Genomic DNA, 17,389 nt, shown 5'->3' with positions numbered 1-17,389 from the left:
AGATAATCTAGGCATGGCCTAACCCCTAAACAAATACTTTGCCTCCGTTTTTAATTAGGCTAATGAAGAGCTTAGAGGTAGTGGCAGAGTGGCTAATGGGAATGAGGATAGGGAGATAAAAATGACCACATCTGAGGTGAAGGTCAAACTCAAACAGCTTAATGGGACTAAATTGGGAGGTCCAGATAATCTCCATCCAAGAATATTAAAGGTACTGGCACATGAAATTGCAAGCTCAATAGCAAGGATTTTTAATGAATCTGTAAACTCGGAGGCTGTACTCGATGACCTGGAGAATTGCTAATATAGTTTCTATTTTTAAGGAATGGGAAAAAAGGGATCCTGGAGACTACAGGCATGTTAGTTTGACCTCAACTGTATGCAAGGTCTTGGAACAAATTTTGAAAGAGAAAGTAGATAAGGACATAGAGGTGAACAATAATTTGAGATAAAATAAACATGGTTTTACAACAGGTAGATCATGCCAGACCAGCCTGATCTCCTTCTTTGAGAAGACAACTGATTTTTTTAGAGAAAGGAAATGCAGCAGATCTAATCTACCTGGATTTAAGTAAGGCATTTGATACAGTTCCACATGGGAAATTATTAGTTAAACTGGAGAAGATGGGGATTACTATGAGAATTGAAAGGTAGATAAGGGGAGACTACAACGGGTCACACTGAGAGGTGAACTGTCAGGCTGGAGGGAGGTTACTAATGGAGTTACTCAGGGATTGATCTTGGGACCAATCTTATTTAACATTTTTATTACCAACATTGGCACAAAAAGTTGGGAGTATGCTAATAAAATTTGTGGATGACACAAAGTTTGGTCATATTGCCAAGGAGGACTGGAATATCATACAAAATGATCTGGATGATCTTGTGAATTGCAGTAATAGGAAATTTAATAGTGCAAAATGCAAGGTCATGCATTTAGGGCCTAACAACAAAATTTTTTGCTATAAACTGGGAACATATGAGTTGGAAGTGACAAAGGAAGAGAAAGACCTGGGTGTATTTGTTGATAACAGGATGACTATGAGCCACCAATGTTATGCAGCTGTGAAAAAGGCTAATGCAGTCCCAGTAGAGACAGGGAAGTGTTAATACCATTATACAAGGCACTGGTGAGACCTCATCTGGAATACCTTATGCAGTTCTGGTCTCCCATGTTTAAGAAAGATGAATTTAAACGGTTACAGGTGCTGAGAAGGGCTACTAGGATGATCCAAGGAATAGAAAACCTACTTTATGAGAGGTTTCAGAGTAGCAGCGTGTTAGTCTGTATTCGCAAAAAGAAAAGGAGTACTTGTGGCACCTTAGAGACTAACAAATTTATTTGAGTCTCTAAGGTGCCACAAGTACTCCTTTTCTTTTTACTTTATGAGAGGAGATTCAAAGAGCTTGGCTTGTTTAGCCTGACCTGCAGTTATCCCTACTAATCCATCCCTCCTGGGAGCACTGATAGCTTTCCAAACCGAAAACAGTTTGGAACGGTCAAACTAAAACCCAGAAACTCCTCAGCTGTGGGGAACAATCCCGAGCTGGCAGAGGGGAGGTGGAAAATGTGACCAAAGAGGATTGCTCTCTATAAATACATCAGAGGGATAAATACCAGGGAGGGAGAGGAATTATTTAAGTTAAGCACCAGTGTCAACACAAGAACAAATGGATATAAATGGGCCATCAACAAATTTAGGCTTGAAATTCAGATGAAGGTTTCTAACTATCGGATGAGTGAAATTCTGGAAAAGCCTTTCAAGGGGAGCAGTGGGAGCACAAAACTTAACTGGTTTCAAGACTGAGCTAGATAAGTTTATGGAGGGGATGGTATGATGAGTCTGCCTACAATGGCATGTAGCTGATCTGCAAATGCTAACAGCAAATATCTCAAATGGCTGGTGATGGGACACTACTTGGGGAGGGCTCCTGATTTACTGCAGAAAATTCTTTCCCATGTGTTTGGCTGGTGGGTCTTGCCCACAGGCTCGGGGTCTAAGTGATCACCATATTTGGGGTTGGGAAGGAATTTTCCCCCAGGTCAGATTGGCAGAGATCCCTGGGCAGTTTCGCCTTCCTCTACAGCGTGGGGCACGAGTCACTTGATGGTTTAAATTAGTGTTAATGGTGGATTCTCTGGAACTTGAAGGTTTTAAACCATGATTTGAGGACGTCAGTAACTCAGCCAGAGGTTAGGGGTCTGTTATAGGAGTGGGTGGTGAGTTTCTGTGTCCTGCAATGTGCGGGAGGTCATACTAGATGATCATGATGATCCCTGCTGGCCTTAAAGTCTATGAGTCTATAATGTATTAACTTCTCCATAAAACAGAACAAAACTGAAGAGGTAGCTCTGCAGGATTTTGAATTACATATTAAATTCTGAATTTCAATCCACAAATCTCTCTTTAGAAAATCTTTCTCTGCTGTTTCAATCCTGAGGTGTGAGATCCCAGATATTTTTCTTTGCTATGAACTGATGCCATTGTAGGCCAAATTATTTATTTTCCATTTTCTTGGACAGCATTGTGACTAAAACTGAATTTCTCTGGCTTTTGGCCTCTTTTAAAATTATAACCTCTACTCAGTTAGTAACGTTTAATTATATATTGTACACTCTTCTCTAATTTTCCAGTCATATTTTTTCACCTAGTTTCAGAGTAACAGCCGTGTTAGTCTGTATTTGCAAAAAGAAAGGGAGTACTTGTGGCACCTTAGAGACTAATTGGTTAGTCTCTAAGGTGCCACAAGTACTCCTTTTATTTTTTCACCTAGGCATTCATGCAACAGTGCACCAGGTAAGTACCTAGTTAGAAATAAACACAGAAAATGGAGTCAAAAAGTGTCTGATGGAAAGAAGGAAATCCTATTTTATCACTAAATAATCAATTTTGCTTTGATTTATTGGTGTAGTTTCCAACATCCAAATTGCCCTTCCTGCAATAAACATTTCTGTCTACTAATTCACTTTGCAGGTAGTCCTTCAGTTTAAAGCCAAAACTGCTTTAGGAGGGCTGAAAAAACATTTCCCCCATAATTCCACTGCAAGCCATAATAAGACAGTTATTGATCTGCCACTACATGAGACCTGTGAGGTTGAGATCTGTGGAGGAGGGGCAGTGAGAAATGCACATTATGGATAGTGAGAAAAAATTGACCTGCATGTAAGATCTCTGTTTAGCTGGGGTACTTTGTTACTGTCTAGATAGTTTGCCTGCAGCTGTCAATAGCTTATAAATCCAAAGTCAACTGCTTTTCAGGCAGCCTTTGAAAAAAGATAAAGTGCAGCTGATTTATTAGAAAGGTTTTCTCATTTCTGTTCAGCTGAGCTTATATACTGGAATACATTAGAGACTTCCAAAATATTGTGTGTATTAACCAAAAGAGAAAACTATCCTCTGTGAGGAAGGTAAACCTCCTTCCCCCACTTTGCCTTGGCCAATCTGGCAATGGGAGAAAATCCTTCCCAGTCCCCGAGAAAGGAGTGGCTATTGCCCCCCAGCGGATCCTGACCAAACCTGGTCTTTCACCATTTCCAAGGCAGGGAAGGTAGGTGCTGCTCCACTTGGTCTGGATATGAGAGAGGGCTTTTCCCTCACGGCTTACCCCCCTATGTACTCTCTCCGCCCTTCTAGTCAGGTCACCTGGGGAGATGTGTCCTTTACCTCTCAAAGAGGTATACCCCTTCCCCTGGCAAGCCAGACAACTGCCTCCCTGCTTAAGGTGTGGAATGGTCATTCTTCAAGCAATCTCATGGAAATCATTGGAGTACTTGAGGAATAAGGTACTTCTCAACATAAGAAAGGGTATCAGTGTCTTGCCCCCAGTCCTCCTGTGCTTCAGTTTCTCCATATGTAAAATGGGGCTGATGATACCTACTTAGCTACTTCACAGGGATGTTGTGAGGCATGCTCCATTAATGTTTGCAAATCATTTTGATATCCTCAGGTGGAAGGTGCAAGAGAAATGTAAAATATTGATGGAGCTTCTCTCCTATGCTTAATGGGTGCCCTAAAAATAAATAAGGTAGATTAACACCCTTCCATTCATGGGAGGAAAATAACATTAAAAACTAAATGGTAATTACTTAGCCCAGTCTGAATACTATACCACTATATATCTTTGCATCTCTGTGTGCCAAGCAGAGGTTAACCAGATTGATGGTACTCATTCTTGGCTGCATCTCTGGCTTTGAAAAGAATGAAATGACTCTCTGTAGCAATCTCTCCTGTTTTAAAATCCAGGTGGGAATAAGATAGCAGACCTTGCATAAATGTAATTTTTCTGTACACTGTACTGTGTAATAGTTTTATAACTGTATGACAGAGAATTTACAGGTAGGAAGGAAGTGAGATCACTGATTAAAGAGAGAAGCGGCTCCCTCTAGGCTGTTAGGAAATAATAACTTCATATGCCACTTTCTGCTAACCCAAGATGATGGCTCACAGGAGCATTCTTTATTGCTGATTAAGTAGCATTATGAAAATAGTGACTTGGTTATGTTAAGCAAATGCTTCACTATTTAAAGCTGAGAATATCAAATAGTTTTAGCAATCCCCTTTAACTTATCTCATTGCATTTCTGGAATCACATTTCTGATTTCCCAATTACTTCTATTTGAGGTTATTGTAAACCTGGCAATCTTTCATTTGCAGAGTGGGGTGTAGCCAAAAGCTGTACTTTACTTATAGCCATTGATGCTGCTGCGGTTAAAGGTCTGTCAGCATTTCCATTCTAAACCTTTATTTTCAAGGGTTTGTATCATCACTATGAAAATTTGCTCGAGGCTAAACCTTGTATACAAGGTCCTGTAAGAGTGCTCATTTTCTTTTTTCCTTAAATAGGAGTTGGAAAGCAGATACTCCTTTTTTGCACTATTGCCTCTAATTTTTTTTTTTAATTGAAGCTTTGCAGGCTTTTCCATATTGTGCTGTCCACTAGAAAAGTAACAGGAACACTAGAGTTTCCTGTCTATCTGTGGAAGATAGTATTAAAGTGGCAGGCTCTTCCACATATGTCAATATTTTCTTCTTCTATTTTTGGGGGGTTTAACAATATTAAATATGATGAGTATTGTGTGTGTGGAGGGGGAATGGCTATGTTTTTGTTAGTAATTAACTTTTGATCTGTTGTGATTAGGATGCCCCAGGTAGAATAAAGAAAAGGAGTACTTGTGGCACCTTAGAGACTAACAGATTTATTTGAGCATAAGCCGAAAGCTTATGCTCAAATAAATTTGTTAGTCTTCTAAGGTGCCACAAGTACTCCTTTTCTTTTTGCGAATACAGACTAACACGGCTGCTACTCTGAAACCAGGTAGAATACTTGTTGGTACAGCACCTAGCGCAAAGGGGTCCTGGTCCATGAGTGCATCTCACAGAACAAGAACTTGGTATTGATTGTGGGATGGGGGTGGGATTGTGAGGCTGTAATTCATATAAGTTAAGGAAAAAAATAGAGTACATTAAATTAAAAAATGTGCTGATGAAGCCTCTTGGACCCGCTTCTGCTGGTGAAAGAGACATGCTTTTGAGATGCACATAGCTCTTCTTCAGGTCACAGACATTAACCTTTCCCCTTTTTTTCCCACAACACTGTCAAAATATCTTTTTCTTTAAAAAAAATCCCATGCAGCATGCATATTTATATTCATAATGGTGCCCACCAACTCAACACATCCAAGTGTCCTGCATAATTTAAAAAACAAACAAACAAACATACATTACCAAGGAAATAGTCTTTAAAACAGGATCTGATGGAACTCCATTCCCTGCTGTTAAAATAAAGAACAGAGTGAGTTAGAGGCCTAAAACTTACTGAATGTGTGTTCTGGTGTTTATGCACAAGGAACACATTCCGGAGGCAGAAGCCCTCAGCTGTCATACGTAGTGGAAGAATTTTAAATATTTTAAAATTTCTTTATTTGATGAGATTTCATCTCCTTGGTCACAATGCATCACTTTATGGTGAGCATTTTATTCTCATTATCTCATCTTTGTGTTTTACTTTGTGCCTCATGTAACAACTGAGATGTGTGATTATGATACAACAGTGCTTGTCCTATCATAATACAAATGCTGCATTCTAATACTCTTTGCTTAGAATAAGAGACTGTTGCTACTGATTCCCAGGAAAGATTTGAGAATAATCACCAACCAAATAAAATAATATATAACCCACATGATTCTTGATAACTGTACATGATTTGAAAATGTGTGTGCCAATTTCTCGTGCTCTGGTAAAGTGGCAGGAATCAGAACTGTTACAGAAAACCTCAGTGAACAAATTTCATAGGTTAGTTTAGTATGGCACTGTAACCTTTTGCACATACATGTACAGTTGTCCCTTTGCCACAACTATTTGGTGTCACTGGTAGATGCCTTGTCAATATTCCTACATACTGTATAACCTGTGTAAACTTTCAAATGTATCACGATTTCCACTAATGTCTCAGAAGATGGGTTTTCATTTGCATGGCTTTGGAGAGGAGGGCAGCCAGTAACACTGGCAACACCACTTCCCAGGCGAGTGCCAGCTGTTTTTCAGGCAGCACTGGGCCCTTATAGGATGGAGGCTTGAGACTTGCACCACCGCAGCCATCCCCTGCCCAGCAGACTTTTGTCTGTTGGGGGACCAGTGACCTGGTTTATGCCAGAAAAAAGCTATCTTAAACTGGGATGAATCTTGGCCTGTATTTTATTAAGGAGACGGTAAAAATAGAATGCGGTCATCATGGCAACTGGACGATGCACAAGGTTAGAAACTTTGGCTCCCACTTTACCTCACACCATATACTGATCCCTTTGTCACCATCCTCCTTTGTTCTGTCCATTCTCTTTTTGTCTCTGTCCTTTCCCCCACCTCCTGCTCTCCCCTGCTTCTGTTCCTAATAGCTCTGATACTCCTCACCTTTCCCACACTCATTAGAAGGCTGCATTATGCTGAGAGTGCCTGCTGCCACACAAAGCAGTACTAAAATCTGGAGCCAGAGAAGTGCAGGGTGGAGTAGCTGCTGCCTGAGTCTGCAGCCCTGTATAGATTAAATGCTTATGCAGCCACCTTCATTGTGTGCCACAACAGGAGCAGGAAGGGGCGGTGAGTGGTTTTCAAGGAGTCATATGCTGTTTCAGGAGCCACTAGTCATCACCGTTGCTCCCTGTGACTTTGTGTATGGGTTGATCTGGGTCCTGTGGCTTAACCCACCCACACTGAACTCTGCCTGGGTCCCCCTGCGCTAGTCTGGTACCCTCACATAGGGAAAACTCTGAGGTAGAGGATAACAAAACAAACTAGTGTGATCCAACGGAATATGGAAAAATGGTGGAAAAATTTACACTGTAATGCACTATTTTGTTTTGGGGATATTAGTAGTTTTTGGAGGTTTAAGCCAAATTCTGGCTAATTTTTTTTTAAAAGGTGTATGGGGGGAAATGGTGCATACAGATCGTGTAATTGTGTGCACACATTTCTGCATGCATGCAAAAAAGCAGGTCTCTGGTATGAGCCTTTGTTGCCTCCTTCAGAAATGTAAGCCCTAAAAGTTATTTGAACTGCTTTTGTTGTTGTTTTTTTTTAATTGAACAGCCTTCACATCATCATTCAAAACAGGAGACACTGCAACAATGAAGGAGACTCTTAATAGAGGATGTATACAAAATGTCTGTTTTTCTCTACCTAATTTAAGCAACTATGGGTGGTTGGTTGGCTGTAGATCAGTGGTTCATTGTGGGCTTTGCTGAGATCACCCAGATCTCTTCAAGCTTTAGGTAAAATTGAGCAGTATTAATGCAGAAGCCACTGGTCAGTGTGCTAATTCACAGTGATGCACAATTCTGTACGCCCTGAGCCAAAGGAAACAGTGCTCGAGTTATGTATTTTCTTATTATAAATGTATTATGGACTGATAAGGCTTTAGTTGCGTGCTTTTTTGTCTTAATCTCTTTACCGTTGTATGAATACCAGTCAGGTACAGATGTCTGTCTCTTTAATTAAAGTTGCCTTACTATTTGGGCTGTAGCCAAAATAATAAATCTCTACAATTAGTTATATTGTAGTGTACTATAACCCTTTAGGTTGAATGAGAAATTCACAATGGGAATGGTAATCCAACATATTTTTGCTATAGAAATATGTACTCGTTTGTGCAGTTTTTGTATTGTGCTTTGCCATCCAAATGCCCTGTTGGAAGCATTCTGAGCCCATGGGGAATCTCTCTCCCCACTCCCTGTAATCATACAAGTCAGGATAAATAGGCTCTTGAATCATAGAATCATAGAATCATAGAATATCAGGGTTGGAAGGGACCCCAGAAGGTCATCTAGTCCAACCCCCTGCTTGAAGCAGGACCAATTCCCAGTTAAATCATCCCAGCCAGGGCTTTGTCAAGCCTGACCTTAAAAACCTCTAAGGAAGGAGATTCTACCACCTCCCTAGGTAACGCATTCCAGTGTTTCACCACCCTCTTAGTGAAAAAGTTTTTCCTAATATCCAATCTAAACCTCCCCCATTGCAACTTGAGACCATTACTCCTCGTTCTGTCATCTGCTACCATTGAGAACAGTCTAGAGCCATCCTCTTTGGAACCCCCTTTCAGGTAGTTGAAAGCAGCTATCAAATCCCCCCTCATTCTTCTCTTCTGCAGACTAAACAATCCCAGCTCCCTCAGCCTCTCTTCATAAGTCATGTGCTCTAGACCCCTAATCATTTTTGTTGCCCTTCGCTGGACTCCCTCCAATTTATCCACATCCTTCTTGTAGTGTGGGGCCCAAAACTGGACACAGTACTCCAGATGAGGCCTCACCAGTGTCGAATAGAGGGGAACGATCACGTCCCTCGATCTGCTCGCTATGCCCCTACTTATACATCCCAAAATGCCATTGGCCTTCTTGGCAACAAGGGCACACTGTTGACTCATATCCAGCTTCTCGTCCACTGTCACCCCTAGGTCCTTTTCCGCAGAACTGCTGCCTAGCCATTCGGTCCCTAGTCTGTAGCGGTGCATTGGATTCTTCCATCCTAAGTGCAGGACCCTGCACTTATCCTTATTGAACCTCATCAGATTTCTTTTGGCCCAATCCTCCAATTTGTCTAGGTCCTTCTGTATCCTATCCCTCCCCTCCAGCGTATCTACCACTCCTCCCAGTTTAGTATCATCTGCAAATTTGCTGAGAGTGCAATCCACACCATCCTCCAGATCATTTATGAAGATATTGAACAAAACCGGCCCCAGGACCGACCCCTGGGGCACTCCACTTGACACCGGCTGCCAACTAGACATGGAGCCATTGATCACTACCCGTTGAGCCCGACAATCTAGCCAGCTTTCTACCCACCTTATAGTGCATTCATCCAGCCCATACTTCCTTAACTTGCTGACAAGAATACTGTGGGAGACCGTGTCAAAAGCTTTGCTAAAGTCAAGAAACAATACATCCACTGCTTTCCCTTCATCCACAGAACCAGTAATCTCATCATAAAAGGCGATTAGATTAGTCAGGCATGACCTTCCCTTGGTGAATCCATGCTGACTGTTCCTGATCACTTTCCTCTCATGTAAGTGCTTCAGGATTGATTCTTTGAGGACCTGCTCCATGATTTTTCCAGGGACTGAGGTGAGGCTGACTGGCCTGTAGTTCCCAGGATCCTCCTTCTTCCCTTTTTTAAAGATTGGCACTACATTAGCCTTTTTCCAGTCATCCGGGACTTCCCCCGTTCGCCACGAGTTTTCAAAGATAATGGCCAAGGGCTCTGCAATCACAGCCGCCAATTCCTTCAGCACTCTCGGATGTAACTCGTCCGGCCCCATGGACTTGTGCACGTCCAGCTTTTCTAAATAGTCCCTAACCACCTCTATCTCCACAGAGGGCTGGCCATCTCTTCCCCATTCTGTGATGCCCAGCGCAGCAGTCTGGGAGCTGACCTTGTTAGTGAAAACAGAGGCAAAAAAAGCATTGAGTACATTAGCTTTTTCCACATCCTCTGTCACTAGGTTGCCTCCCTCATTCAGTAAGGGGCCCACACTTTCCTTGGCTTTCTTCTTGTTGCCAACATACCTGAAGAAACCCTTCTTGTTACTCTTGACATCTCTTGCTAGCTGCAGCTCCAGGTGCGATTTGGCCCTCCTGATCTCTTTCCTACATGCCCGAGCAATATTTTTATACTCTTCCCTGGTCATATGTCCAACCTTCCACTTCTTGTAAGCTTCTTTTTTATGTTTAAGATCCGCTAGGATTTCACCATTAAGCCAAGCTGGTCGCCTGCCATATTTACTATTCTTTCGACTCATCGGGATGGTTTGTCCCTGTAACCTCAACAGGGATTCCTTGAAATACAGCCAGCTCTCCTGGACTCCCTTCCCCTTCATGTTAGTCCCCCAGGGGATCCTGGCCATCTGTTCCCTGAGGGAGTCGAAGTCTGCTTTCCTGAAGTCCAGGGTCCGTATCCTGCTGCTTACCTTTCTTCCCTGCGTCAGGATCCTGAACTCAACCAACTCATGGTCACTGCCTCCCAGATTCCCATCCACTTTTGCTTCCCCCACTAATTCTACCCGGTTTGTGAGCAGCAGGTCAAGAAAAGCGCCCCCCCTAGTTGGCTCCCCTAGCACTTGCGCCAGGAAATTGTCCCCTACGCTTTCCAAAAACTTCCTGGATTGTCTATGCACCGCTGTATTGCTCTCCCAGCAGATATCAGGAAATAGAAATATGATATAGAAATAGAAATAGATATGAAGAGAATAGAAGAGTATTTTTTCCCTTCCTAGGTGGTTTTCAGTGTTAGTCTTTGTAAAATATATTTTTCTAATGCTGAACTTTTGAAAATTGTAGTGAGAAAAGACCCTCAACCATTTTAGAATGGTATTGGTCTTCACCCTAGCACACCATCTCTCACGAATACCATTAGAATTTTTGATTGTGGTGTTCTAATAGCCAGAGCAGAAGAGCTAACCTTGTGATTAAAGCACAGGATTGGAATGCAGGAGACGTGGGGTCAGCGTCCAGCTCTGCCAAACTTCCTATGTGGCCTTGAACAAATCATTTTAATATCTCTCTGTGCCTCCGTTACCTATGTAGAAAATGGAAAGAGCAATCCTTCCTTTGTCTAGATGATTTCTAGATTGTAAACTCTTCGGGGCAAGGGCTGCCCATTACTGTGTGTTTGTACAATGCACGTAGCACAACAGGGCCACGATATCAGATGTGCTATCGCAATACATAACGATGACCAGTTGGTGTATGACTGCAGGTGTGTAGATACAAATGATGATGAAGCAACCCAGCAGAACTGAGGGTCTGAAAGGTAATGTTCTCATTCTTTTATTAATTTTGCCAGTGGCTAAAATAAATAAATAAAAATCCTAGTGTTTCTGCAGTTAACTGATTGTATTCATTCAAATCTCAGTTATTTTTATTAACTTAAAAGAAAGTAAGTTTAGTGACCAGAGCACTGGAATTGAACAAGTTTATATTTTAGAAATCAGAGCATGTCTAAAAGGTGTGTTGTATCTAAATCCTTTCTAATAAATGTTTAGCAGATTGCTCTGTAAACACGGGGTGTAGGTAAGTTATCCATAGCTAATTTCAATGTCAGTATGCTACTTCAAGGCGTGGCTCTGGTTATTAAAAATGAATTTTATTTCTCACTCTTTTTGCTTTGTCTGGGCTTGAAGTCGTTTCAGGTGTTTTGTGTGTGAGTTATTTTGAGTGGAACATTTTGACTCCAAAATAAAATTGCAGACTTAGTTCTGCCCTATTGTGTTGTGCTCCTCAAAGATAACTCTGGCGCAAGCTGAAGTTTTGATTGAATGTCTTTAGCTCTGAGTAATTATACAGATGAATGAAATAAGGTACAGAATATAATGTCGCTTAAGAGATTCATATAGTGCATTGCAGCTATATACCCACTGTTTGGTATATGGAAAATTCTTGTTTTTAACTCTTGTTTTATCTAGCTTTGCTTAGGATCTCATAAGTATTTATTTCCAATATTTAGCATCCATCTTTTGAATGAGTAGATGAAGATCATGAGCGAGCTACTGCTTAAAATCAAGTTCATATTAGCTAGCTTTTAGTGCAGTAATGGAAGAGCATCTTCCTTGGAATTAATTTTAAAATAAACTGAAAAGACTGCTGGGGTCAGAGGATCTGTTAGTTGCTTTTCCCAGCTGTGGATTGTTGATAGCCAAGTAATGCCAACTATGGTAAATATTTGAAGTGAAGGAAAATCAGATGTACTGTCTAACATTAATTATGAAAATATGCTTCTCTTTACCAAGTGCTACAAATTCAAAAATCCTTCCATCCTTTATCCACTCCATTCACTTTCTCTAGTAAAAACTAATTCACAGAAGCTTGTGTGTAACCTATATGTCAGCAATACAAGACTGACTGTTATGAAAGAATAAAATCCACCAAATAGGTTTTCTAAAAAAAAAAAAAAACCCCAAAACATGCAAAATCATTTTCAGGTGCCCCTGAGCATCTGCTGCTTAGGACCCAATAGTTGTTTAGAAAAATATGAACTCCCTAAAGAACATCAATGCAGATTTATTTTCTGGTTGAAGCGTTTCACTTTTGAACCTGTATTTTCCCCAAATGAACTTTTCGTTCTCTTCTTCCTCTTTCATTCTTTGCAGGTAGTATGGAAAAAAGCTTTTTTTCTTTTTTTTGTTGGGGTTGTTAAAGAACTATTTTTGCTAATAAAAATATTAAATGCAAGTAGCATTTAAATCTCTTAATTTTGATTGTTTCTTCTTTACCTTACAAGATATATATTTCTTCTCTCTTTAGAATATCTCTTGTCAGATTTAAGGCTTATTTAAAATGAAAAGAAAGCTGAAGCAATTTTCTTTATTCCATTTCAGTCTCCTAAGGCCTATTTCCCCCTGGTGAGCTCATAGCAACAGGGGGGTTTAAGGGAATTCAGCTTTCTGCAAATTAATGTCTCACATCATGAAAATTCAGGACTTTTTTTTTTATATCTTGAAAAGTAATACAGTGAGTGCGAGTATTATTTCTTGCCAGCGGGTGGAAGATGAATGATTTTGTCACAGTTTTACTGCTTGATGAGCAGTGTCCTGAGGGTCAGGCTTAAGTCTGTGTCACTATGCTGCTCATTACTCTTGAGCTAAATAAGGGCTGATTGGATCTAAATTGCCTAGCACATGGGCCACAGATGAGCTCAGTGAGTAGGGGATGACCTGCTATTCAGGCTGGGAGTAACCCTGGTGTGCAAATGCTGCATTAGAACACCGTGGGAGAATGAGAGGCTACCGACCGCTGCCAGCAAAAGAAATCGAAATGTAAAAACTCTTTGATGCTGCAATGTTAGAATTTGAAATGTAGGAAGTGACAGGTTGATGGTACTTATCAGCTTTGGCTGGATTAGAGAACAGTGTCATCTTGCTTATATAATGACAGAAGAATGAAGCTCGCTCCTAACACTCTGCAGTGTGGAGCCACTGCTGCTAGAATCAATGCTGCCTCCTACTGGTAGTTTTGGCAGAGGGGTATAAAAAGAGTTGAAAAGCCGTGAAGATATTCCTAAACTTTTTAACATCCCAAAATAGGAAAGGGGTATGTATACTTATGTGTGTATTTATGTTTATGCCCTACACATGTATGAGAGGGAGAAGTAACAAAGATTTGATAGATAAAATAGTGAACGCTTACTTTTGTACAGGGACTCTCAAGGTCTGTAGCTTGAGAACACACACATCTACGGTACTGAGCTTTACCCTTCACTTGCTATAAATACTTCCCTCAAATTCTTTTCTGCACACCCCCAAAATCTCTTTGGAAGGATGTCATCTCTGCATGTTTGCATCTGCATGTTTAAAGAAAACGGGACCTTTTAAAGAGTAGAAGAATCTGCACAAATGCAAAAGAGCAAATGAACTTGCTTGTCTGTTAATGGAGGAAAAGTGACTAGCAGGCAAACAACACACAAAGAAAGCTGAGTGAAACAAGGGTTTTAACTTCACGCAATTGTGAATGATTGTCAGTGGTTCAATAAGGACTTTTTTTTTCTCGCATTAATTTTTTGGAGATTAGTAGAGGCTGTAAACTTGACTTCCCACTTCCTTCATTTTCTGCCAATCTGTACCAGTTACCTAAAACCCTGTACTACTGGCATTGACCTCCCTCACCTCTAACTCCTATGACAAAAGCTTCCTTACTCACAAAAGTAATTTAGTTGGATCATGAAACCTGGGGACTAGATGATGTGAAGCAGAAATCTGAATGAAATCTCTCTCTTCATATATGTACTGCTTATATGTATGCTACCTGTGGATATACCTTCTGACTTTCCTCCCTTGGGATGCTGCTGCTTGCATTGAAATATCCTCTGAAGAGTTCTGGGACATTAAGCAGCTTGCAGCTTTGGTCTATTAATTTCTGTTCACCTTTAAAAAAAAATAAATCAGAAAAACAAAAAATAGTGCCAGAAGCCTAGCATGCATGAGCAAACCTACAACAAAACAGTGTGAGTTCATGTGTTTGAGAGGGAAAATTGTGATAAGGAACTATTTAGTTTGAAGCTTCTGAGCTATGTGAAAACTAGGGCTATCAAGCGATTAAAATAATTAATCGTGCTTAATCGTGCTGTTAAACAACAATAGAATACCATTTACTTTAAATATTTGTGGAAGTTTACTACATTTTCAAATATATTACTCTCAATTACAACACAAAATACAAAGTGTACAGTGCTCACTTTATATTTTTTTATTTCAGATATTTGCACTGTAAAAAGAGAATTTTTTTTCAATTCACCTCATACAAGTATTGTACTGCAATGTCTTTATCATGAAAGTTGAACTTACACATGTAGAATTATGTAAAAAAACACAACCTGCATTCAAAAATAAAACAATGTAAAACTTTAGAGCCTACAAGTCCACTCAGTCCTACTTGGTGAGCCAGTCACTCAGACAAACAAGTTTGGTTACAATTTTCAGGAGATAATGCTTCCTGCTTCTTGTTTACAGTGTCACCTGAAAGTGAGAACAGGTGTTCGCATGGCACTGTTGTAGCTGGCGTTGTAAGGTATTTACATGCCAGATGCGCTAAAGATTCATATTTCCCCTTCATGCTTTAACCACCATTCCAGAGGACATGCATCCATGCTGATGATGGGTTCTGCTTGATAACGATCCAAAGCAGTACGGACTGACGTATGTTCATTTTTATCATCTGAGTCAGATGCCACCATCAGAAGTGTGATTTTCTTTTTTGGTGGTTTGGGTTCTGTAGTTTCCGCATCAGTGTGTTGCTCTTTTAAAACTTCTAAAAGCATGCTCCACACCTTGTCCCTCTCAGATTTTGGATGGCACTCCAGATTCTTAAACTATGGGTCGAGTGCTGTAGCTATTTTTATAAATCTCACATCAGTACCTTCTTTGCGTTTTGTCCAATCTGTTGTGAAAGTGTTCTTAAAATGAACGTGTGCTGGTTTCAGAGTAGCAGCCATGTTAGTCTGTATCCGTAAAAAGAACAGGAGTACTTGTGGCACCTTAAAGACTAACAAATCATCAAAGATTTACAACCTATCCTGAAAAATGATCCAGCACTCTCACAGATCTTGGGAGACAGACCAGTCTTCGCTTTCAGACAGCCCCCAACCTGAAGCAAATACTCTCCAGTCACCACACAACAAAAACACTAACCCAGGAACCTATCCTTGCAACAAAGCCCGATGCCAACTCTGTCCACATATTTATTCAAGTGACACCATCATGGGACCTAGTCACATTAGCCACGCCATCAGGGGCTCGTTCACCTGCACATCTACCAATGTGCTATTTGCCATCACGTGCCAGCAATGCCCCTCTGCCATGTACGTTGGCCAAACGGGACAGTCTATGCAAAAGAATAAATGGACACAAATCTGATGACAGGAATCATAACATTCAAAAACTGGTAGGAGAACACTTCAACCTCTCTGGTCACTCAGTAACACTTAAAGGTGGCAATTTTGCAACAGAAAAGCTTCAAAAACAGACTCCAACGAAAAACTGCTGAGCTTGAATTAATATGCAAACTAGATACCATTAATTTGGGTTTGAATAGAGACTGGGAGTGGGTCATTATGCATATTGAATCTATTTCCCCATGTTAAGTGTCCTCACACCTTGTCAACTGTCTAAATGGGCCATCTTGATTATCACTACAAAAGTTTTTTTTTTCTCTTACTGATAATAGCTTATCTTAATTAATTAATTAATTAGCCTTTTACAATTTGTATTGCAACTTCCACCTTCTCTGTATGTGTATATATATCTTCTTACTATATGTTCCATTCAATGCATCCGATGAAGTGGGCTGTAGCCCATGAAAGCTTATGTGCTAATAAATTTGTTAGTCTCTAAGGTGCCACAAGTACTCCTGTTCTTTTTGCGAACATGTGCTGGGTCATCATCTGAGATTGCTATAACATGAAATATATGCAGAATGCAGGTAAAACAGAGCAGGAGACATACAATTCTCCCTCCAAGTAGTACAGTCACAAATTTAATTGATGCATTATTTTTTTAATGAGCATCATCAGCACAGAAGCATGTCCTCTGGAATGGTGGCTGAAGCATGAAGGGGCATACCAAGCCCTGTGCAAATGCCTGTTCTCACTTTCAGGTGACATTGTAGATAAGAAGCAGACAGCAGTATCTTCCGTTAATGTAAACAAACTTGTTTGTCTTAGTGATTTGCAGAATAAAAAGTAGGACTGAGTGGACTTGTAGGCGCTAAAGTTTTACACTGTGTTGTTTTTGAGTGCAGTTATGTAACCAAAAAAATCTGCATTTGTAAGTTACACTTTCACAGTAAAGAGATTGTGCTTCAGTACTTGTATGAGGTGAATTGAAAAATACTATTTCTTTTATCATTTTTACAGTGCATATCCTTGTAATAAAAATAATATAAAGTGAGCACTGTGCACTTTGCATTCTGTGTTGTAATTGAAATCAATATTGAAAATGTAGAAAAACATCCAAAAATATTTAATAAATTTCAATTGGTATTCTATTGTTATAAGTGTGATTAATCACGACTAATTTTTTTAATCACAATTTTTTTAAGTTAATTGCGTGAGTTAACTGCGATTAATTTACAGCCCTAGTGAAAACATGTTCTTAAAATTATAAAAAGGATAACAAGACTTTGCTTTTATTTATGCTAAGACTTTTACTTTAAGAACATAAGAACGGCCACACTGGGTCAGACCAAAGGTCCATCTAGTCCAGTATCCTGTCTTCCGACAGTGGCCAGTGCCAGGTGCCCCAGAGGGAGTGAACAGAACAGGTAATCATCAGGTGATCCATCCCGTTACCCATTCCCAGCTTCTAGCATGGACAGCTAGGGCAGAGATGGGCAAACTACGGCCTGCGGGCCGCATC

At 40.4% G+C, this 17,389-nt stretch overlaps 1 protein-coding gene across 1 annotated transcript in view; it reads left to right on the top strand.

Annotated features, from left to right (window-relative positions):
* MMS22L (MMS22 like, DNA repair protein) overlaps nucleotides 1–17,389 on the top strand; it is a 140,441-nt gene that overhangs the window by 54,679 nt on the left and 68,373 nt on the right. The window lies entirely within an intron of this gene.

The sequence above is a fragment of the Natator depressus genome, chromosome 3 (genome assembly GCF_965152275.1).
Source record: "Natator depressus isolate rNatDep1 chromosome 3, rNatDep2.hap1, whole genome shotgun sequence".
NCBI classification, from domain to species: domain Eukaryota; kingdom Metazoa; phylum Chordata; order Testudines; family Cheloniidae; genus Natator; species Natator depressus.
The sequence above is the reverse complement of the archived record's forward strand: the minus strand, read 5'-3'. Positions and strand labels throughout refer to the sequence as shown.